The following is a 23,890-nucleotide window of genomic DNA, read 5'->3' as shown; positions in this document are numbered from 1 at the left end:
GGGAGTTGCACTTGACAATCCTTTTAACTTCAGATATTCTATGGTTCTATCAATCCAACCTCAATGCCATAGAGAATCATTTCTATTTCAGGCTTTACACTGGAAAAAAGAAGTTACAACTCCTCAAGACAAATAGGAAAATTAGAAGGATGATGCTGTGATATCTTCATCTGCAACGTATTAAGTAAAGTTTGAACTTCTCCATTCTTGAGACTTCCAGAGAAATAGGAAGCCTAATGGATTGATGTTTCAGTCTCTGATTCCCTGCTTAAATTGTGTTCCATGTGAACTATTCTTGAAATGCCATTTTGACTGAAGGTAAAGATAAGAGTGCTGTTTTAATATAACTTGAGATCTTGATGTTAAAAGGTAATTTATATTTCCAGTAAGAGGCTTTCATCTTCATTGGACTCTAGTGATATTGATCTGATATCAGTGCTAAGTATATATCCTTGAATTCTGACCAGATTATGCTTCTGGTATGAATGACAAATGTTTCACATTGTCCTAGCAAATAGAACTCTTTCTGTGCATTTCTTTGGCTGGTCAGTTTACAAGTGGCTGCTTTTTGCTGGTCTGTTTGATCAATATTTTCTTTCGGTACATTTGAAGTTAATGGTTCTGAATTTTCAATCACTGTGCCCCTTTGAGGGTATTTAGAGTAAAGTCATAGTAGTCAATGCAGGGTTTGTTTTTGTTTCCTGCTTTGTAACAGCTGAGAAACCAGTTGTCTTCCATGATTTATGGAAAAGTCCAAACCTTTCAAATTAAGTGAAGTGTATACAGCTTCAGAATTAATTATGTTCTTAAACATAATGAAAATCTCCATTTGAAAATGAGGCATGCCCCAGAGTTCAAAACAGAACAGAAGAAATGAGATATTCAAATCAGAATTTCTTTTCACCTAACAAATCCCATAGCCGTGTTTAGAACAAAGCTTGTCTCTTGAACGTCTGTGTGGGCAAAACTAGCTCTACACAGCTGGAGATTAATAAGACTACAGTCACAAAGCATGAGCATGCAAAACTGGCAGTGCCCCTTGCTAGCAGGCAAGAACTCACCAAGAGATCTCGAGGGTTTTGTCTTAGAAGAAAGAACCCTTAGGCAGAACCAAAGTCAATAAGCCTTAAGAGTCAAATAGAGACAGGAACAGCAGCAATTCCTTCAATATTTCGCAAAAGGGCTAAAGACTGTGACATGACAAGGATAGACCATTGGATCTCTGAAGTGATCTGAGAAATCAAATATGAAAGAGATGAGCTACCAGACAGCCTTCACCTGCATTACTGAATGTCTTTCCACAGCTTATAACACTGTTTATAATAGTTTTATGTTACTTTTTTTTTGTTTACACTTTGTGAAAATCTTCTTTCATTAGAAAATGGTTGAAAAGTTGGTCCCCTTAGTGTGTCAGAATGCCAGTCATTCAGTCTCTCCATTTATTTCTTCTTTTCTTCATCTCTGTAGGGTTGGGCTTTGTTCATGTGCCTTTTTTTTTTTCTTTTATCTTTTCTCTGTTAATATATAACTTCTTTCCAATTATGCTCCTCTTGGTTTGATAAATTATGATTTCTCTTTTCAGTTCTCAAGTTGTGTTGTGATAGGTAGCAGAAAACTGGTTATCTGATACTGAAGGATAACAGTTTGTGGTATTTACTCGTTGTAAGACTGGATGTTCAGGAACCTTCCTCTGAGTATTGTGGTTCCTGTACTGTTCCAGAATTATGTCCTGCAATTTTTAACATTTCCTTTAATGGAAATTTTGCTTTGAGTACTGTAGAATAAAACTGGGTGTGGAAGAGTTGATCTGAATACCAAATAGAATTTTTTTTTCCTTTATTCTCTTGATATATTGGGGATTTGGAAAATATTAGTTGTTGATTTGGCAGTATAAAATTGATAGATAACAAAAGATCAGCTTCAAACTGCTTTAAACCTTTACTTGCAAAAAAGAACATATTCAAGCAGAGTGAAGGGGAGGGAAACAATTTACTTTCAAATGCATCAAGTAGGCCACTCTTCATTGAGGTCACATTTGCATCTGCTGTAGAAGGTGAGATCTCTGTGAGAAATTGTTAGCATACCAGAAATCAGATGCATAACATCTTTTGTTTATATCTAGTGTCTGATATAATATTTATCACGAAACTGTTGAAATCTGAAAGATTGAAGAATTGAAGATTGAACAGTCTGGATTAGGCAATATGACTATTAACAAAGCAAATGAATACACTTTACATATGTACATACAAAGTGTCTGACTGCAGCTAGAACTTCCTAGTAGAAGGAATCTTTGGGTAGATTTAAATCTACCCAAATAATCTAGCCAAAGTAGCAGGGATGGAAGTTATTCTTGTGGAACCACATAAAGTGAGGGGAAGGGAAGTAATTCATGTCCATATGGCCTTTGAGCAAGAGCACATTGAAAGAAATGTGCTTGAGGGATGTGAATGAAACATACTTGTAAGGTTAGATTAGAATGGTGATTTATGGTGGGTTTTGGGGTTTATTTTTATCTTGCAATGCTCTGTTTGCTTGCTTTACATAAAACAAATCTCAAATTAATCTCAAATTTTTCTAGATATAACATTTTTCTGTGTAAGCCTTTCTTATGTTTAGGAGCAACATGCATCACAGTGAGACAGTAGGGCTGTCTGCAGGGCTGGAAGGTCGGAAGAATATGTGTGCAGTGGAAAGGGAGGGCACCTCGAGACACCAGCGTTTTCTGTGTAAGCCTTTCTTATGTTTAGGAGCAACATGCATCACAGTGAGACAGTAGGGCTGTCTGCAGGGCTGGAGGTAAAAGGTCGAAAGAATATGTGTGCAGTGGAAAGGGAGCTGCACCTCGAGACACCAGCACTGAGAGCACTTCCTGCTGCTCTGTTAAGCATGGTTATGGGAACTGTGAATGCCAAGTATCAGCCTTTGGGAAGGAATTCCCTCTGGCAGAACAGTTCTCTGTTCCTCCTGCTTAGAAGCAGATGGCAAAGAGGAAGCCCACATCACCAGGCAGACCTGGGTATTCTGTGGCTCTGTCGGCTGAAGATATCCAGTAAGTCATTGTTCATTTCAGTCACACAGATATTTGAACTGACTTAGAAAAACCTGAAAATTATTTTGAGGGTAATCCCTGCACTTTTTATATAAAGCAAATGAGCAGTACAAACAAGGCTGATTTTATACCACATGGAACATAGCAGCTAACAGAAATAAACTGTGAATATATTTCTAATCTATTACAACATTGCTTTATATTGGTCAAGTTGATTATTATACATTGTCATAATATTATTTCTAATAATTTTCTAACATTGTTTTGTTATGGCAGTGCCTTTGATGTTTTATGAAAAGATCTGTTTGAGCCCAAAACAAAAGAGAGGTCTATATCATTCAGATGCTGCAATGAGGGAAGCAATATATTTAATCCTCTTGATTTACAGCTATTGACTTCTAGTTATTTTAAAACTTTTTTACTCAGATGAATAAAAGAGTATTTGGCTTTAGAGTCATTCACTCTTTTAGATACATGAAGTAAAGGACACAATGAGCCTCTGATGAATGCAGAAAAATATGCTACATCAGAACAAAAGTGACAGTGAGCTGGTTAATTTATTTAATAACCAAGCAACACAGACGTGCTCAACTTTTCTGAATATTGCATTCAAAAATGTGATTGTATGACAAAATTTCATGTTTAGAAGCAGTATAAGTGAAAATGAGTAGGTAATTTATCTTTGCCACTTCTGTTTGATCATTACTCCAGTTTTACAAAGAAGACACAGAGATGCAGCATGAAGAAAGTTGCAGAGGGTAGAACCTCTCCCCTACTGACTTTGATCTGGAAATCTGGGCCATTTTCCCCACAGAAAGTTCCACTTTGAATTTATTATTGCATATATTTATAGCTCTTTTGAGGATCTGAGATACTACAACTGAAAATTACCTTAAAACGTCTAAACAGAGAAAAGCTGTCTTAGATACAGACATTGCATAGAGAGAGGCAAGGATGGTCCTGTCTCCAGTCCCATACACTGCCTTGAAAATAAAGTAGCACTTTTATAACAAGGGATTAATAGCTAAACCAGAAAATATTGTTCAGTGCCATAAGTATCCCTATTTAATTTTGCTAGGAATACTAAAGTTTTGGCAGTCCACTATGTTTTGAGCTATAAGCAAGACATCTTCCTATTTCTTTTGTCCATTTCCTTTTCCTATTTCTTCTGTTCCTATTTCTTCTAAGCATATATTAAGCATTGCAACTAGCTGCTGAGTCCCACAATAATGATTAATGTTGTCAAATATTCAATAGTGACAAATCTGGGAGCCACCATAATCCATTCCTTTACTGCAGCTAAAAGTTAAATTTAAAATTACCAGTATGAGGAAGAAGGGCTCTATAAGTAGAAATTGTCATTTGGTACGGAATTGCTGATCATTTAAAAATGTAATTTCAAAAAATAAAAAAAGGTGTCATAGTCCAAAAAGAAAAATGTGAAAAATGAGGCTTGCACACTGAATTGGATTGGTCTCTGTTAGCAATAGCAAATTCAAACTGTATATAAACTTTGTGCATCCTGGATGGTTGCAGAGTGAAATCAATGATCATTCTTTCTTGCATCAAATTTCTTATCTACCTGATTAGCAGCAAAAGAGTAGAAAATATGAATTTAGGTATTTGTGCAAAGCAACTACACCATTGCTGTGCCTCTGCTATGTCAGAGTCAGATGACCAGAGTGATAGCTGATGAATCTCTTGAGCAGTGGATCAAAATCAAATGAGGCTTTGCATCCTTTCTTAACTCCATGTTTGTGAAGTATGGTTTCATTGCTATTTTCTTCTGTAATACTCCCAGACTTTTTTCCTTCTAATGGTTCTGTTCAGACAAAATGCCACCAGAAATTTGTTTTTGATGACCTTTCCACTGTCCCAGTGTAACAGGCTGATGAGATTCAAACAACAGATGAAGCCTAATAAGAAAATCTGCATAAACAAGATGTACAGCCATTCACAATAGATGTATTTTTTTATCTTTTTATTTTCTATTTTTACTTGATGAAAAAACACAATATGAATAAGGTTTTATAAGGTAAAAAGAGAAATCAGATTTTCATGGGGTTTACTATGATGTGTGAGAAATGTAAAGCTAATCTTCTATTTAGGAATGCTTTGCTTGAACTTATTGGCATGCATCCTCCTCTCCACTTTGCTAAATGTGTTCTTCAGCTTCCTTCATTTATGAATATGGAATATTAGACAGTACTTGTGTTACTTGCCAAAGTTTCATATATTCCTGAGCCAAGTGTGAACAGAGAATTTTCTATAGTAGAGACCAGTGTGGAATTTGGTGAGAATTTTGGGGTTAATACTGTAAGCTATGCTGTCTACAGAATGAAATAACAAGAAGACTTTGTTCCATCATAGTTAGAACTGACTTCCTAAAAAAAAGTATTCTAGGTTCTCACAGGATATCACATTATTCATTCCTCTATTTTAAAATTATTAATATAATCAAGGAACATGTAAAAACTAGCTTAGGGATTACTCAGATGAGAAAGTTTTGTTATTATAATGAAGGATATATCTTCCACTTTTAGTCTCAGAAACAGATTTCAGCATATTTTCCAGGCATTTGCTATTTTTGGTCTCTGAAATAATCACAGGACAAACAAGAGAATAGGAAAAAGTGAACATTTTCAGAACACAGTGGAACCTGGTTAACATGGCCTGATTTGAAACCTCTTAATTCTGATGGAAAGACACTCTCTGACTTTCAAGAGGAATGTTGGAACTTTGCATTTAGAATATATTGCCTGTCCATTCAAGTATATGAAGATACATACACACTTGAATTTTTGTTTATTTTGCTGTCATGCTAGTTTGGACAGAAAATTCTTGAGTGTTGATTAAATTGTATGTATGGATTTTGATGATTTCCACATTACTACCAGTAAAGGAGATAAACTTTGGAAGTGTTGTAAACAAGTGAAATGAAATATAGGATTTGCTAATTTAGAATGCAGAAGAGCTGGGATTTTGCTACAATACTTAAGTTTTATTTGAAAAAAAAATTAATAAATTATGTCAGTTCAGAGGGAAGTTTCAGAGCCGTTGACATATGGTGCTTAGAACATACCTGCCACGCTGTCATTTCAAAGACATCACAGTTATTACCTCCAGTGCCGTGCAGAGGAAAAGGACAAATTCTCATTATTATACATTATGTTCTTCACTTGAAAAGGCTCCATTTTCCCTGGTCATGCCTATGAATTTAGTGCATGTAAGGAATTACATTGAACTGGATATGTAGACAACTACATTGATCCTTACCCTTATCTATATATATCTTTATTATTCATTTTGAGCATTAAAATGAGATTAAATTTACGAGGATTGTAAAACTTATTAATAGTAAGTTAATTTAGATTTCTTAGCTTTATTATTTTACTAACATTTTATTCATTTTTAAATTATTTTTTTGTGTTACTTCTATGACAATTGCAATAAAATTGTGCATGCACAGTCCATTAACAGATTAACTTTTTACTTTCTTCATTTTCTGAACCAGAAATTTGCCATGCTCCACCTTCATTGTTTCCCCACTTCAAAAAGAATGTCGTATATATGTAAGGATTGCTATGGCAGAAAATCCTTTCTATTTCCAGTAAAATGTGGGAGGGATAGAATGGTTATACTGCATACATCAATATAAATATTATTATATTATTCTCAAGTGCATGATCATGTTTTAGTCATTCCTTCCTTTACATTCACCATCCATTCAGACCTTCCTCATTTGTTGCAGAGGATGACTTGAAAAAGGAATTGCAAAGACATTTTGGGATATCTTTTTTGAATGGTTGTCTTTGCAATTGAAAGAATTTTGTTTTGTTTTGTTTTTTTTTGTTTGTTTGTTTTTGTGTGTTTTTTTTTTTTTTTTTAGTTAAAACACCTTGCTTGTGTTTTAGATATAATACCATTTTCCCTGCTATTATTAGGAATTTAAAACCCTCTCACTGCATACTCAGAACTCCCAGTATAAACAGCTGGAGATCTGCACAGACTATTGAGTTGAGATCAGCAGTGCATCTGAGAAAGGAGGATTCTTCCCTAGACCTGATTTTTTCCTCTGACAGTAGGTAGTACAAAAAGAAGGGATGTCAAGGACTGAGTACTCCAGTTGCCCTGACTTGTGCTGCTATTTGCATATTTTACACTCTATCAGTTTCTCTGCAAAGGAAAGAGGTATGCATTTATAATATGACATTTGGTTTAACTTGGTATTGTTTATATAAGCTAAAAGAAAAATTGATTAGCTTTCCATTTCTTTTCTCCTGCAACTCTGAAGAGATGTTTTTGGTCTCCTTTGATGTACTCTTACTCTGCATTTAATCAGTGCTTCTTTATTCACTTTGTCTTGTAGTTCTATCCTTGCAGTCTTCAAGAGCCTCATCATGTTTAGGTCTTTTAAAAACCTTATGGAAAATTCTGAAAACAATTCTTCTTGGAAACAATTCTGCCATCATCTTATTGATTTTGTCTGCATTAAAATGATTTTTAAAACAAATTTTTATATTGCTGACTCACCCTGTCCTTCTATACTCCAGATACCTGCAGTGGTTTCCTTACACCCTCTGTCATTCTGTCTTCCCAGCTGGTGTTCTAGATAGTAATTAGTCCTTGTCCTTGTGTCCTCTACCTCTATTTCCACTCCATCCTGATAGAGTAGTACATTTTGCTTAAGTTTATTCTGTCCCTGCTGTTTGCCCCTATGACTCTTAATGGGGTTGCACAATTAAATAGAAAGATCTATTTTAAACTTATTCTGCCTTTACAGGAAGGCTTGTTATTAACCTGAGAGTTGTAACCCTCTTTTCCAGAAACCTCTGCAGTGAGTGGAATTGTACCAGCACAACCAAATGTGTGTTCAGGGGATGGAAATCTGGCTGGGGACACAGGAGGCAAGATCTTCCAGACAAAGACACAGTTGCCAAGAGAAATGGCTGTGGGACAATGGTCTATTCCCTTGCCATCTCTCCTCATATCTTTTACTTTATTGATTAGATTTAGCTAACTTTCTGAAAGTTAAAGACCCTCTCAGCTCATCTGTTTTGGCGTGATCTCCGCTAATCAGTATTAACAAATCCCCCCAGGACAGGAGAGTAAAAAACAACTGCACTTATTGACTTCTTCATTTTAGAGGAGCTGAACTGTTTCCAGCAATTAAAGGTAATTTGAGTTTTCTGGGAAGTGTAAAAATTGGAGTAAGTAATAATAGTGTCTCTTATTTCACAGCCCTGCAGGGACTGAGCTGTTGCTCACTGATAGCTCTCTTTTTAACCTTTGTGTGACCTTCAAGGGATTTATGACTCACAGTCAGAGAAAACCATGCTAATCTGGTGCCCTACTTGGTCTCAGATGTCACCTTTCTGTGGATAAAATGTGTCATCTGCTCTTCTCTTATGCCTCTGCTCCTTTGGAACACAATCAGGAGAAATGCAACATGGAGTATTGGTATTACTAGGAGATTTATGGCAGGAATGTGAAGACATGCATGCACAGAACTTGTTAAGCAGTTCAAGTTAACTGGCACAAGTAGGTAGGAGCCAAGCATGTGAGGCAAATCAGACAAAACCTCAGGACAAGGAATGACAAGTGATGACATAAAGATGGTGCCTTCTTACCTAGTTTTTGCTCTTAGCTATCTTTACAGCCTGTTTTAGTGACAGGGATATATGTTGCATAAAATTGTGCCAAACCTGTGTTGTTACAGGAAGAGCTGGCTCCTGTTCCACTGTAAGGATTGTGACTTGTCAGGAATTTAATATTTGGGGAGGATGATGTAAGGTGCTGAAAACTGTTTGGCTTGATTTCCAATCTAGATTTTGGGATCGTAACACTTACAAAGAATGGGTATTCTTCCCCATGAGTGAACAAAAAAGACTGCAGTTTCTCCCTTATTTTTTTTTTAATTTTATTTTAATTTTTGTAGGTTGGTTGGTTTGCTTTGCTTTGTTTTTACTTATATTATCCACTAAGGGATATAGACTTAAAAGCATGCTTAATTTTTTTCTCATCATCTTTTTTGGAGCTGATCCCAATCTGGCTTCATCTCAAATGTTCTTGCTGTTATTGCTTATCAAAGTAAATTATTAGTAAATTTTAAGCTTTTTCAGGTGCTGCAAGACATTCCTCAATATCAGAGTGTGGGCTTGGTATGATGAAATAAAATAATTTTCTGATTTTTTAAAATCATTTACTGTTTTTTCAAGTTTATAGCAGGATAAAATTTGATACTTACATGATGTGACTAGATTTTGAAATTAGTTCAATCATGCAGTATTTACCTTTTCCATTCTAAAGCATACAAGGGATTCTTCTTTTCTTATATTTTATTTCCTGGTTTCTTTTTTTGTCATTGTGTTCATTCACATAATATGCTCATATAACAAATGAATTTGACAATTTTGGCTACTACAATCCTTATGATGTGGAAAGTGTTCCAATATAACATAGAGAGAACAGGAGAGAAGCCCAAGAAAATCAGACAGAAAGTTTAAACCTTAGACCAAAGTTGGCTCCTGCAGGGCATTGTACCACTCCAACACATCCCTCATCTTTTGACTGCAGTTCATGTGTTTTTTTGTTAAATACCTGCTTATTATGAACCCCCGAGCATTCCCAGAAGTTTTATTGTACCACTTCAAGTAATAACTGATACTGTGAGGGACTAAGTGCTTTTATGTTCTGTTTCAAGTTGTGAGGCTTTTGGGGTGACCACTGCTTTCCAATATTTGGATCTCTAGCATAGTGCTGCAATTTTAACTTTTATGTCTGAAGGCTTAAATATTTGGCATATTATAAGTGTAAGAGGAAAAACTAGCTGCATTTTGAAACCAAGATGATAGAAAATTATTTTCAAATAATCTTTGCAAATGCATTTCACTCTCTCTGGGTATAGTGCCTATTACATTCTGAGCTCAGAAAATACCTGGACATGTACATAATTGAGAAATTAATTAGTCATGCTGCTTTACTCATGACCCTCACATGCAAAAAGCTGGCTATTGAGGAGCTAGAGCCTCTAAGATGAATGGTGAAAAGATAAAAGGTAGTATTTAAAAATACTGTGATTTGCCTTTTTTTCTTTTGGAGGAAACCAGAAAACCTAATGTGGAAACTTTGATTTGATATTATTGTCTTAGTGGCAGCTTGCTTTAATGCATGTCTTCAAAGAGTGTGGTGCATTGAAGAGGAACTATGACCATACTTGTGTGGACAATAAGTAAGAGGTAATCAATGGTGAATATCTAGAACTGAAAAGAATGAGAAAGATGGCAAGCAGAAGAAAGCAAGATAGGCATCTATATTGTGGTAATCAAGTTTTAGAGATTCATAATTTTAAAATTTTAGCTGCTTTCTTAAGTGATATATGTAGTGTGGGCGATGCAGTTACATTGCTGCAAGCAAAACTGCAGCAGAAATATATGCTGTGGATAAGTATTTGAAATGACAGTGGTGCGTGCATAGAAGAAACCTGACAAGTTGTGAAAATTGGAACTATATCACTGTATCGCTTCTTCCATGATATTCTGGGAACTATCTTAAAAGGAAACAGGAATAATCCTAATGAAACATGATCTCTTCTCTATTCCAAACTACTGTAAACTGAGTCTGACTGCTTGCTTCACTGGTGACATTTCTTAATCCACTGTAATGGATTCCAGCACTTCTCTGGGCAGCTGTTGAAATCCCCCATTGATTGCAACCTCTGCCATCTTTTTATCTGCATGTTTTGCATTTCAGTTATCATCTCCACCGCATTTTACCTCTTGTGATCAGGTGGATATCTAGCAAATTTCTGCTATGAAAATGGCAGTTCACATTAGGCTGTTGTCTCAGTTGATAATTAAATCTCACTTCAGATGAAAAACTTAGTATTTATTTTCCATGTTTTCCAGGCTCAGTATGCTCATTGCTGCTCATTGAGTTTTGATCCTTTATTTCACTTACTTTTAAATCTGTGACAGTCAAAACCCTCTTTCATGGATAGAATATATATTTCTTCTTACTGTCTTGTTCATAAAAGAAATTTGAAGTCTCATCCCATAGTCTTCAAGGGAATTGAGGGGCTCAGTTTGTTCATTTACTACTGTTTTGTATATACACTCTTGGGTATGTCACTTAAGCTGCCTAAATTTAATGGTGTTTAAAATTAATACCGTAAACTTAATTCACTGGATTATTGTGATCTAATTAATGAATCCTTTGAAAAACCTTTTGAAGTTCCCATTTATCAGGTGCTTTATAAATATGAAATAGTCATAGCAATAAGTTTATTTTGTTTCCTGTGTTTCAGCCCAATATCATATAGATTTGGGAATGCTACTTCTTTTTATTCCCCCCACACATAGAGCTTCCCTTTGTGGGTCATAACTAAGTTCTTTTTGCTTCTCAGATGCACCTCTAAGTAATGATTGTTTCTTGTGCATAGATGTATCAAAGAGAATTTTAAAGATTTATTATTCATACTCCATATGAATCACCGGAGTCCTTCATTCTAAAATAAGCCTCTTGAAAAATGTAGATTATTTTCCTTTCAACCTTGTCTGCAGTTTAGATGCATGCAGTGAAAATGTGCTGCTTACAGGTGAGGGATATATCCTGCACTGAGAGTCTTAAAGAGGCCTGAACATGTGGACTATTATTACTGTTTGGTACCATGAAATATTACCCCACAGCAGGGCAGGTGGGGTCTCACCAGAGCAAGCAGAGGGGCAGAATCTCCTCCCTTGCCCTGCTGACCACACTGCTTTGGATGCAGCCCAGGATATGTGTCTGGCTTTCTGGGATGCAAGCACACATTGCTGGGTCTTGTTCAGCTTTTCATCCACCAGTAGCCTCTGCCCTTCTCAGCAGGGCTGGTCTCAGTCCTTTCATCCCCCAGCATGCATTGACATCAGGGCTTGCCCTAACGCAGGTGCAGGAACTTCCACTTGGCCTTGTTAAACTTCATGAGATACATATGGGAGCACTTCTGCAGCAAATTGTCCATTTCAATTTCCTTTCTATATTAAAATCAGTTTCATATGTGACAAGAATCTTATGTCATGATGTAAGTACATCTCATACATAAGTAAGAATGTGGTTGTATTAAGTAGTTTTAGGATCAGGATCCAAGAATGGTATCCTCATCCTGTGGTAGAGCAAAATACTGCATTTTGTTTATACCTTATTTAGACTTCTAAATCACCTTATTTTCAAATTATTCCTGTAGCAAGTTGATGAGCATGAAGAACTAGGACAATTTAAAAGCTGAAGTGGCTTTTCAGAAAATTGCCAAGTTATTGGAAGCACTGACAATTTGTTTGGCACTGTTATATCTAATGCAAGGTGACTAACTTTATTAAAGCTGAAATATTAGCTGTAGGAGGGGCAGACAACTGAGACGATAGTTCTTTACCCAACTATTGCTTAATCACTTCTATTTATTGGTCGAGAAAGGATTAAATAATATTAATCTATACAAATATAGTTGACACCAATTTATGTGATTTTATAAAAGTAAAAGAACAGAATAGGCAGAACCGTTGTAGTATGCCTGAGAACAATATTAGCATTACTTGAGTTTAGGCAATAAAATGGGGAAAATATTAATAGACTGTCAGATAATACACTTGTAATACTACAATAAGAATTTTTCTTCATATCTTTCACACTCTTTTACAAATATTGGAAACACAGCATCTGCAAACTTTAATTATATCCTCACTGCTCCACTGAAAGTTAACATTTTTAACCCTGATGAAAAGTCATGAAGCAGGTTTCTTTTTTTTTTAATAAAATTTTGAACTGTCTCTTAGTCTTGGGAAAAAAACTCAGAACAAGCAGAACATAGTCTTTTTTTCTGTATTTATATTTAATTTGCTATAATATCTCAGTAATTTTAAATATTTTCTTATGCAACTGTATAAAACACTGAAATAAGTTTATAACATCATCGAAATAAGTATGAATTAATGAAATCTAAAATTTAGGAAGCATTTTATAACAGATGAGAATACATTCTAAAGTCTAGATTTTTATCCTTTATCTATATAGCCTCAACTAAAAAAGTGCTACTGGCAGGAGTTTTATAGTAGAAATATAGTAAGAATTGCTTTTGGTATGGGGTTCATATGGTAGTTTCACACATTGTTGTTGCCTTTGTTGTTGGAGGGATATATGTGATAGTGAACTTTTGAATATTTTTCTCAGTTTCCTGTAATTTAGGAAGCAATCAGTTAAAGAATAAACAAAAGATTGATTTTATTGTATCAAGGCTCTGATTGCAGAAAATGCTTATATAACAACATCTCTAAAAGGTGCTGATGTCTGGGCTCAGGCAATAGCATCTCTTTTCAAAATTCTGACCCTGGTAAATTCTGTGAAAGCCCATAGGGATTGAGAGACATTAGAAATACTGTAGCTTGAACCTTGATCTTTTGCATTTCTTTCTTCTAATAGCTCTACATTAAATACAAAGGAATATTTAAAATGGAAAAATACTGTTGAGGAGATGATGGATATTAAAAAACAGAGAACTTGAAGAAGCACCATGCAATTGGTAGTTTAATTTCTAAGTCTTTCTCCTCTGGTTTTATTATTCTCTGTGTTTAAATATTAATAGAGTCAGTGCTACTTAACCAAAGTCATTCGTATCATCTCACTAGCCTACATGGAATCAAGGCAGAATGAACTTCAGCTCTCTAAGTGAGCAGGAGATAACAATGCAGCATGACACAGAAATGATTGAATTTGCCAGCAGTGTTTGTGCAATGCTTGCTAATTTACAAGGGCGTTTTCAAGTGATTCAGTGGCTGGGATTCCTTGGGGGCAGTTCTCTTGGGCACTGAAACTAAATCAACATTTAAATGGTTTTACTTTTGGAGTAGCTTAGAAAAATCATAAGTAAATAGATTTTTTTTTTTATAATTAATACAGCAACTGCAAATCATGCAAGGATCATTTGCTTTTTGAAAGGAAAGAAAACTATTCTTGTTTGGCTGAGCATTTTGCTGTGTTTATTAAAACTGTGAAGAAATGTAAAATGCAGGTTGCTGGAATAAGATGAGTCCTAGTATTCACTGATCTGGATAAATCAACTCCTCATGTAGTAAATAATGAATCTGCTGTAGAGGAAATAAATCAAGCTGTAATCGAGCTGAATTCAGAGATCTGAATTCTCCCTGTTTTGCCACTGATGTGCCTGTGCCAAGGCATCCCACCTTTCTCTGTTTGAGGTCCACTTTGGCTAGAAAGAGGAGAGGCAATGACTCCTTCAAAAAAAACATCCAAGTAAATAATTTTGAAATCACAATGTGTTATTTCCATCCCTTAGGTGTTTCCTCCAACCTCCAGGAACTCCTATTGTTATTTTCCTTTGTAACATCCTCCAGATGTTTTAAAATATGACTATTAATGTTCTGCTGCAGTGCCCACATTTCAGTAGCAGAGTGTAAGGAGGATTGCCTTGCTCCTGTAAATGGTTTTTTTCTGTGTACTTGCAGGCTGCTAGACATTTGCCATGTTGCTGCAATAAATACCTGTGCTCACTTGAATGCTGTAACATGTAATAAAGACAGAATTTCAGGGCTAGATATCTCTTTTCATAACAGGAAGGAAGGTGACATTTTGGCAGAGACACAGAGTGTGAGCAAGAAACAAATCTCCTGCTCTTGCCTTCTTGATTTCCTATATGTTATTGGAAGTCTAGAAAAAGTCAAATCAAAAGTCATTTTAATTAGACAATGACTTTGGTAAGTTTTTGGCTTCAATGAGACTGCTCAGACTTCATTTTTGCTAGTTGCCACCCTATATTATCTGTCTTTTTTTTTTTTTAATCCTTTTTCACTCTGTATAAGGTAATATTATAAATAGCATATTTATGGAGTACTTGATAATTAAATGCTTTTTCTCTTAGAAAATCTCTGGAAGGAAACTTAAAAAATTCAGTTCTAGAAGCCTCTAGGGAGATAGAAACCTCGAAATGGCAATCCTTTGTAATCAAAATGAGAAAATTTTATATTTCTCTTTGTGTTTTTGTTTTTTTTCCCAATGAACTCTTGAGATTTTAAACACTGCAAAAGAGGTTCCTGTGACAAGCAAAGTTGCTGATTGCCTACAGTAGCACACTAGAGAATTCAGAAAAACGGTGATGATTCCTCTGTCTCATATATAGCAAAACATTAGAAAGTTAAGCCATTGCTCTTGCTAAAGTGGTAGTTCAGGTTCTAGGGTGTGAAGACTGTTGTTTGACTCTTAATGTTGGTGTTACTGCCTATTTTACATGCCTTTCCAATTCCTTGAATTTTCCTTGACTGCCCTAATTGTGAAGCAAAGACAAATTCTCAGAGTCCTTTGGCTGAATCTGCATCAGGCCCCTCAGCTTCTCCCAGTCTAAAAACATGAAAATTTTAGAGATTTATCCAATGAAGCTCCTTTCCCAAATCTGTGTCCTTGACACCATCTAGTAGTGAAATTTCTAGTTGTACTAAACTTTTGAAACAGCAGGCAACTGCTGTCTCTGTACTAATACTTATTTTTTTTGCTAGGCTATTACCAAGAGAAAAGCTGCAAGATTTTCATTTTTTGAAGCTTTTTTGCCAATACTTATTAAGAAATGGGGTTTGGGTTTGGGTGATTGGTTTGGGGTTTTTTGGTTGCTTTTTTTGATTGCTAAACCAGTTGGTTTATCTCCTTGTACAAATAACTCAAAAGTAAAACTAAGGAACTAAAGAACTGAAAGGACTGCTGGGAATTGAGTAGCACTGATGATTAATTGCCTTCTGCCTCTGAAAACTTCAAGTCAGATATGAAATTTCTTTGATAACAAAACTGGACTTTAATATGTTAGTTCATAACATATTCAAACTTATATTACTATATGTGCATGCTTTCTTCCTGACATGCACATGACCTTTCCATCAAATTTTTTGTTGTTTACTAAAATGCTTTCAATTAGAAGGGTTATGTTGCAATTTCTGTTGCTGTAACAGCCCTTGGAGCTTATGAATGACATTGAATTTGACAGGAAACTCAGATACAGTGGCTACTGGTTACGATTCAAATCAGAGTATGTCAGTTGAGTTTGGGGAGTTAGTAGTAAACATATTGAACTTATCTCAGAAGGAAGGTGGTTTAAAACCAGCTGATGTTTCCCAGGAACAATTACAATGTTTCTGAATATAATTACGGTTAGAGCTCCTGAAGTCTGGCTTGGCTGCAAAATCTTTTTAAAAACAGATTTAAAAACAGGTTTTTAATTTTTCTTTTATTCTTCTATCCTTACCTCCTATTCTATTGACACAAGTAAATTTCATTAGAGCTTTACTTTGGAACCTGCTTTTATTTATTTCAGGCTTATAAAACCGTATTATCTCATTCTGGGTTTGGCTTCAGAGGCACAGTGTGAGAACCATTATCCTTGGACTTGTGGAAACACTTCTATATTAATTATAACTGGAGATTTCTATTCTACCCAGGCAAATGGCTGCAAATGTCCTCTTTGGCAGAAGATATTTCTCTCTGTTGGAGGTTATTGCTATGTATCTTTCCCTGAGAAGTACTGAGAAGTTTGAAAATACTCAAAAAATTAGGGGATATTTGGCAGCAGTGTATGATCATAATTAGCAGCTAATTTCTTCCATTTTGAAGATGCCACTCTATAAAATAATGGGGAAACTGTGCTGACTCCAGAGCAATGTATACTGCAGCAGTGTACAACTGGTCACTAACCAGGAGTGACACCAGGCAGTGCCATGCTTTAGAGTTTTTATCCACATCATTAAACAACTGGAGTTTTGCCTGCAAGTTCGAGCAGAAGACTGATGCTAGAGAGCTTGGGTCATAAATGTGCTCTTGATGTTTTTTCATAGGGTTAGACAAATACTCTTGCCTCTGTCCTCACTTTTAAGGTCAATTTTGGGGTAAGAGTCTCACAGCATTACCACCATGATTTGCACTTCCAGATGTTACTGCAATAAATGCAGTACCTATGAAGAAAAATATAGTTCACCTTTTCCTAAACATTAAGAGCAAAGTACACATTAGCCTTGATTGAACAGCCTTCAGTCAGTAAGACCTACCTATTATTCAGCTAGATCTAAGAATATCTTAATGTGTCTCCAACCCATGTTGTCAATCTAGACTGTTAAATCTTTACTCAAAGGATACAGTTGCTGTTTTTTCTTATAGTAGGAAAAAGTGTAGGGTTTTCCCTGATCTCCTTTTCTTTTTAAATGAGTCATTGCCATTAGCAGATTTATAGATATTAGTCAGCTACTTGTTTTTATTTCAGAATGGGGATAGGCCTTAATGAAAAAGAAAATACTACTGGCTTTAGAGTTAAGGGAGAGCACAAGGCAGTTTGTGTAAATCTCATTGCAGCTCATTACTTTTAAACACTAGAAACAAGGGTGTTTATTGAAGGCTGGAGATATAGCAAACCTATATGTCTGGCCTTGACTGTGGAACAATGAAGGAGACCGTTCACTTATGTCATTCAGCCCACACTTTACACTAGCCTCAAATGTGCTGAGTCAAGACTGTAGGAGCTGAGCAAGCTTGGCAAGAGCAGTCATGTGAAGCAGAGCTTATTGCTAAGACTCAGGCACTTCCAAACCACAGTCTTACATATCCAGGGTAACATAAGATACACAGCCAATTCTCTCGGCTAGGCTCCCTGGAAAATCTTAGCTTTAATGTAATTAAGCAGCAGAGTGAGCTCCATTCGCCTTGATGGTGTGAGTCTCGCACACCTTGCTGACAGTTTCACTGTGTTGCTGCATTATGTCTCTACTTTGATTAGGCCCAGATACATTTAATTAGCAGGTTGTTTGATCAATTAGATAATGAACCCTAAAGTCACCTTCTTGCTTAGATGTGCTTAGAAAAACAATTTTAATCTTAGTGACAGATCCTTGAGCAAGAAAAGAGGAGAAACCAATGTAATTAAAATGTGAGTGCACAAAAATGCCTACATGACTCTGGAGCATGAAACTGAAATTACTTTGAACTCTAAAACATAGAAGACATTGAGTTCAATGAATGTAAACTCCAAGGTTTTCCACTGAGTTATCATTTGATTATGTCTATGATGAACACAGGAAAGATATTTGAAAGTGTCCTTGCTCCCACATCATTGGTTTCTCTAACACCACAGTTACTGAGTCAAAATTTAATGAAGTTTAATGCTTATGTAGCACTGTCATAATATGCTCCTGAGTTTGTAATGAACAGTAGTAGGTAAACAACCAAAAATGAGACAAAAACCCAACCCAACTGAAACTAAAAATCCCATGACCATTTACCAGAAAATATTTACTTGCAAAATTCTGACACAGTGGGATGGAAAGAGAAGGAAGTTTGCCTTCAGAAAACCAGAAATTGACTCAACTGTGTTGAATATGTGGAATTTGGAATAAGGATGTATCAAGGTTGATCTTGGCTTGTGAGATTATGAGCAGGCCACAATATACCACGCAATAAAAATAAATGGTAGGGGAAAATAGTTAATTATTTTCAGGGATTGGCTTCTCTCCATATCTTTAGGTTTTGCTTTGCTTCTGTATTTGTGCTTTACAATTTCAGCTTCTTCATTTGGAAGATGTTCTACCATATTGAATCTAGGGGTATAAGTAAAGAATTAGTATTTAATGCAAAATAAGTTGCAGTGGCAATTAACATGTCAATTCTTTAATAGCTATAGTATATCAAGGATCCAAAAACTGATCAAATTCTACTGCTGGCACCAAAATTTTGCACAAATGCATAATCAAGGTCCAAAGCATGATTTTTTTTTTTTCCAAAGTGATTTAGGGGGTAGAAACAATCTAGAAGGTGTGGGAATGAGAAACAAGAATTTGTGTGTGTGCATGCAAATGTGTCCACATGTTGGAATATATGTGTCTATAGCATTCTTGTGTCAAATATTTCTGTTTGTTGTGCTTTCTTGTCATGAGTGTTAACTTTGAAGCCCACTTAGCAGGGAAAGAAATTCACTGTTTTCTATTCATCTAATTTTACTGTGTAACATTGGCAGTATGTAAGCTGTTCAAAACCAGGAAAATGAAGTATTTCTGTCTGCATTCCTGGTAAATAGTGAGGAATCCTGTCATTACTTAGGTATTTTGTTTGTACTGTGGTAGAGCATGGTGTTTTGTCTAGTAGAGTTCCACTGGAAATACTTGATATAATTTTTCTTTCAGACTTCTAGCCCATTTATAGAATTGTTTATTACTTTGCTTTGTTATTGTAAAACACCTCCACTGGCCCAACAAATTTATACACTGCTTGAATTAAGAGAAGCATCTTGAAGTTTGTGATTCTTATTTTTTTTTTAAATATTGGACTTAAGGAAATCATAAATGTAACTAGCTGATACTGACAGCATTAAAACATCCCACTCCAAATGCAGATATCAATCCAATAAGAACAGGGGTAATTATCTTCTCTTGGCTCTAACTACCATCAATGTATTTAAGAGATTTTTTTTCTTCAACATCATTCACGCTTTGTGGGATGTGTTCTGCATTTTCTTTTTTCGGCTTTAGTCATACACTTGTTTTCATATTTAAGTCCGAAATTCATGCAGAAAAACAAAATTGTAAACATCCGCATGTCTAACGAAGTAATTTTTTTGTTTATTCTTTCTCTTGTCTTCTTATATCAATGCCCTACTCCCTTTTTTGTTTCTGTAGGTCTCTCACTTAGGACAATTAGTCCTTTGAAACATCTGAACAACATATTTCTTATAATGCATGGAATTGTTAATACCTCTGGTCTCCAACTACCTAACAGGAACACAAGAATGGTCTTTTCAAGTCAGACTAAAGGTCCATGTATTTCAGTATATTTTTCCTGTAGTGGCACACAGTAGATATACAGGGAAGATTATAGGAAAAGAACAAAATAATAATAATGATGATGATGATGATGATAATAATAATGTATTTATTTACTCTCTAGGATTTTAAATTTAAAACCTTGTTGGAATGTTATTTTTGTGATACTCTTGATAGTTTGTCATTGTGCTAGCTTGTCTCCTTGCATCAGTTTTTGATGCAAGGTGACCTGGCTAACTGCTTTTAACAATGTGAATGCCACAATATAAGGGTGGTAATACTGGCCCAGGTATCTTTTTTCTATAAGGAATTATATGAACATGCTAAAGACCTAGAGCTTGTCAACTGTTTTTACTTCTTCCCTAGCTATGTATTTGTCAGTGTCCTACTCTTTCCACTTCAGATTAGTTTCTGAGACTGGAGTAGATTTATATTTAATAATTCATATTGGTTTACTCTTACAAAAAATTGCTTGGTATCCATATCTGGATAACTACCTCCTTCTGAAAAAAAAATATTATTTTTGTGTTGTGATGCATATACTTTTTATTTTCTAATGCTTGTATAGAGAGATGCAGCAAAACCTGGACACAGTGCCCCAGGTGAGGCCTCACCAGGGCCTCAGCAGATGAGCAGATCACCTCTCCCAGCCTGCTGGCAATGCTCTTTTTAATGTGCCTCAGGATTTCATGGCCTTCTTGGCCGCAAGGGCACTGCAGGTCATGGACAGCTTGTTTTCCAGCAGGACCCCCAGGTCCTTCTCCACAGAGCTGCTTCCCAAGAGCTCAGCCCCCAGCCTGTGCTGGTGCAGGGGGTTGTTCCTCCCCAGGAGCAGGACCTGCGCCTGCCTTTGTTGAATTTCAGAAGGTCCCTCTCTGCCCATCTCTCCAGCCTGTCAAGGCCCTTCTGAAGATTTGCACAGCCCTCTGTGGTATTATTTTCTATCTTTTCCCCTAATAATTCCTGATGTTAATATGCTTTTTTGACTCCTAGAAAATTGTTTTTTGTAGAATTAACCACTATCACATCACAGTCCTCCTCTGCACAGCTGTTTTCCTGCATTACAGAATGCATTTATCTAAATTGTCCTTAACATCTTCTGACCATCCTGCTCTTCCTACATGTGCTACCTCTTTCTGCAGTAAAACGGTATAGATGATGAAAGTCTTTACCTCAAAAATAAATAATAAGAGAAAAAAAAAGAATTGCAGAATAAACTTCACAAATTCTCTGTGTGCTAGGAAGTCTGAGAAACTGTTTCAAGCAAACTAAAGTGAGAAAAATAACTAAAACATTAAGGTTCCAGAGATGCTCTGGAAACCTGTGTTCCTTCTTACATAAGCTTAGGTGCAAAGATGGGCAACAAGAATTTTGGAGATTTAGGTTAAGACAGAACTTCAAAGGAACAAGCTCCAGGATCACCAGGTACCTCACTCCACAGCAGGCAGAGAGACGGTCTTAGATAATATCTCTAAACAGGGCTGACACGCTTTCTGGACTTCCCACTCCACTGGAAGCTCTGACAAATTTGTTTTATTGCAAAGGATTTTGTGAAAAAAAAGTGTCTTGCAAAACTCCTGACCAGTCTTATTATTCAGCCCACTAAGCATAAAATCAAATCTGGGAGGTGACCATTAACTCTCAGGGAAGTCTGGCTTTATTTTATTAAAACAAGAAAAAAACAGTGGATATTTACACATGCACTGTAGCAATTTCTGCAGCAAATTCCAATATATACCTGTGGCCAGTAGTAATTTTAAAGAGCAGAAAGTATCATATCTGACTGTAGGATGGTAAAATAATTTGACATTAAAAATCATACCTCATTATAAACAGTAAGAATTGTCAATAGCAGCACAATGACTCACCAAAGCAGGTAACTCATTATCATGACCTAAATAGAAGTAGGAATGGCTCTGTTAAAAAGAAAAGCTTAAGGCATCCTGAGAAAGGACAAATACCAGCAGCTGAGTTTGAGGAGGTCTATATAGAAACATTCATATTTTTAATTGTTAAGCTAATTTATTACTTTTCATGCAATAATAAAGCCTAACCACAGAACATACATGAATTTTGAACTCTGTTTTGTGTGTAGAGAATCCTGGGAAATATGCCTGCTCACACAGTGTTACTAATAATAGCATAAATTATTAAAGCAGACAGAATTTTTACAGCTAATGCATGTGTGCTTTGCACTCTGCAGTGCAGACAATGAATAAACACCAATAAGGTTTTGTTTCTGCAGTTCATGTGCCAACATAGTGCTGCTATTTGTGATCAGAGATTTGCAGGAAAATTTTAAAATATAAAGAAAAAAAAGTGAAAGAGAGGCAAATAATCCCCTGTGTTTAAATTAAATTTTCTGTTGACAGCACATTCCTGTAATAGTTGTTTATTTAAAGGAAAATATAAACAACTAAAGAACACAAATTTAAATGCGTGTCAAATGGCTTTGATAATCGCATTCTTGAGGTTGACATTGCTCTTCAAGATCTTTCTAATAAACAAAAATTATTTTTTGTATGTAAGAGAAAAATACATTTTAGACATATCTTAAGCTTTAGAGAGATCTATTAAAACAAGTAATTTAAAAATGCTTTGTCTTTGCGCTGAAAAGACAGGGAACTAGGAGATATAAAAAATAGTTTTGTAATAATTTCTGTATCTTGCTACCTTTTTTGAATGCTTAAATCTTATTTGTAGCCACCACCAATAAAACAACTTTAAAATACATTTTGAGCATGTTATATTCAGGCATTTGAGTTTGCTTTTGAAAAGTCAGCTTTAGAACAATTAATAGCATAATATTTTGGAACTGGGCATTGATTTTAATTAAGTCAAGCTAGCTGGGGTAAGTGTAAATTTGTAAAAATGCTATGTAAGTTGGAAAATATAGAGACAGACTTTGACAGCTGTGGTCTTAAGAATTTTATGATAGTTTTCTGCATTTCTTGTATAACATATTTTGCTGAATATTTCTAATTCTTTTTAAAGGATGTTGCTGATGCAAATGAAGTTGCAATGCATTCACTCATGTTTTATCCTTATGCATATACATACTTAGTTTTAAGTGTGGTGCAGAAGGAAATGCCATGGATTTATTTTTGAACTGTGGTCACGGGAGTTTTAATTGCTTCTTTATGAGAAAAGCTTTTCATCAAGAACTTTGGAACATGCCTTGTCCTCTAATTACTCTTTCTGCAAAAAATTGTCCATGCTCAGAGTTTCTCTGACTGCCTTTTTCCTCATTACTCTCTGCCCACTTTTAGAGTATGAATAGCTATCAGTACGTGATTTTTCTTTCATATCCTGCCAAGGGAGGTCTCTACTGTGCACAGCAATGTGTTGGTGATTTAAAAGAATCCTTCTCTGCAGGATGCAATAACACTAGAAATGATTTAAACAAAATCTAAAATGTCACCTTAGACTAATGAAATTCCTTCATCAAGCAACAGAGAGTTGACACTTCTGTGAGATCCTTTAAAACTCAGATTAAGAAGAGAGTATTAAACTTGAAATGACAGAAAACAAAACCAGCTCTGTTTCCCCTGGAAATAGTTGAGAACAGTATGTTGATTATTCTCAGACAAGCTGATTTCACAGGCAGTGACCCTAACTCAGCATAAAGAACAGCTAACAACATGGCTTTAGATGGCTGGCAATGTTATCTGTTGTTCATAATTTAAAAAATGAAATAGCCGTCTGTCTTGGAGCTGGCTCATCTGTGGCTTCACTCATATGTCCCCTCATAAGCAGGGAGACAGTTGAGGAACTGCCTTACTGGCTCAACCTAGAGATTATTTTCTTCCATTTTTCCCATCCCTGAGAGTGGGCAGTACAAGTGCTCTAGCAGAAAAATATAGAATTCCTTGACAGATGGCAGTTATAAAATAACCTGTGTGTAATTTCTTTTAAATTCATCTCAATAAATATATCAATGTTTGCTGTGAATTGCAGGGCTTTGTCACTCTTATTCAGTTCAGTAAGGTTGTGTGTTTAAACATATTGA

The 23,890-nt window shown here is 35.6% G+C and overlaps 1 protein-coding gene across 14 annotated transcripts in view; it reads left to right on the top strand.

Moving 5' to 3' along the window:
• The window catches only part of LRRC4C (leucine rich repeat containing 4C), a 485,302-nt gene that overhangs the window by 436,262 nt on the left and 25,150 nt on the right, over window positions 1-23,890 (top strand). Inside the window, exon 9 of one of the 14 annotated variants that reach the window (XM_039731027.1) lies at window positions 92-318. The exons of the other annotated variants lie outside the window; for them this stretch is intronic. The gene's annotated coding sequence lies outside the window, so the exon portion shown is untranslated. The remainder of the gene's footprint in view (window positions 1-91; window positions 319-23,890) is intronic. 14 annotated transcript variants of the gene reach the window in all.

Source organism: Passer montanus, unplaced genomic scaffold, assembly GCF_014805655.1.
Source record: "Passer montanus isolate IOZ18808 unplaced genomic scaffold, ASM1480565v1 scaffold75, whole genome shotgun sequence".
NCBI lineage: Eukaryota > Metazoa > Chordata > Aves > Passeriformes > Passeridae > Passer > Passer montanus.
This window is presented reverse-complemented; position numbering and strand designations above follow the sequence as displayed.